The 1,098-nt window shown below is 37.5% G+C and overlaps 1 protein-coding gene across 1 annotated transcript in view; it reads right to left on the reverse strand.

Annotated features, from left to right (window-relative positions):
* Positions 1-278, reverse strand: part of LOC109208593 — an 11,146-nt gene extending 10,868 nt beyond the window's left edge. Inside the window, exon 1 of the mRNA XM_019371723.1 lies at positions 114-278. The gene's annotated coding sequence lies outside the window, so the exon portion shown is untranslated. The remainder of the gene's footprint in view (positions 1-113) is intronic.
* Between the last annotated feature and the right edge of the window lie 820 nt (positions 279-1,098).

Genomic DNA, 1,098 nt, shown 5'->3' on the forward strand with positions numbered 1-1,098 from the left:
ACCCTACCCCCCCCCCCCCTTTCCCCCCCGCGAAGAAAAAAAAGCAGAAAGTATTGGAATATGAAAGAGAAAAAAGATAGTAATTAAATAATTGGAAATGGAATTGGGGATACCGGAAAAGTTGGTAACTTCCGAATCCCGAGGATTTGAGGTTGCAGAAGACCGCCACAACTATGAAGGCGTGTGGTGAACACGGATCGGAGAGGAAGGAAGATTGTGGTGCTGTGAATTTTCTGCTTCTTTTTTAGCAATTTGAGAAAGTCAGTAGATTGTGACTGGCTATAACCGGTCTAGCAGTATTGGTCGAACCGAAATGCTTGTTGCACCCGTAACACACGTGGGAGTTGAAGATCTTGGAAGTCTAATTTGTCCTTTCTCAATTTATACAATACAACTGTAATTAACTCCACTACCAAAAATAATTTTTCTTTTTATAAGAATAGGAACTTACCTAATTTAGTTCAAAATAGGAAAAAGTTGATTATTATAATAATTTCCTAATTTTAGTAGCCGTTTTACATTAAAAAAAAAAATATATGTGAGATGTGAATAAATGTAATTTTTGAATATTTGAACATGTAATTTCGGGCTCCCTGCGTACGCTTCCTCCGAGGTCTGCGCTTAGATCCGCATTCAAAGCAATGTGTGAACTAACATCAACTGGTTTCATATTTGGCACTTGCCGAGGGTTTATCGGTGGTACACCGACCCCTACATTGTTGTTTTCCCCATGAAATCCAAGACCATCGTTGTCGTGTACAGGTGCGTTTTGCGAGTTTGACATGTTTTAACCTGAGAACAAAAATTCTTGACAAGAACAAGTGTGAAAATATCGTGTGTTATCAGAATCAATACTGAAATAATCACTATTATCTTTAGCCCCACGGTGGGCGCCAAAGTGTTTACCTCGAAAATACGAGTAACAATTACACTTGATTTATGATTTTAAAGATATGTGATTTAGCTCAATACTAATTAATAACCAAGAAATCTGAAGTATAAATGAAGGAAATAAGTAAAATCAAACTATTGTGCAAGTCAGTCTCGACCTCGAGCTAAGGTGACCTCGAGGTGGATCAAGAATAATAAAGTAAGAAT

Source organism: Nicotiana attenuata, unplaced genomic scaffold, assembly GCF_001879085.1.
Source record: "Nicotiana attenuata strain UT unplaced genomic scaffold, NIATTr2, whole genome shotgun sequence".
In the NCBI taxonomy this organism is placed as follows: domain Eukaryota; kingdom Viridiplantae; phylum Streptophyta; class Magnoliopsida; order Solanales; family Solanaceae; genus Nicotiana; species Nicotiana attenuata.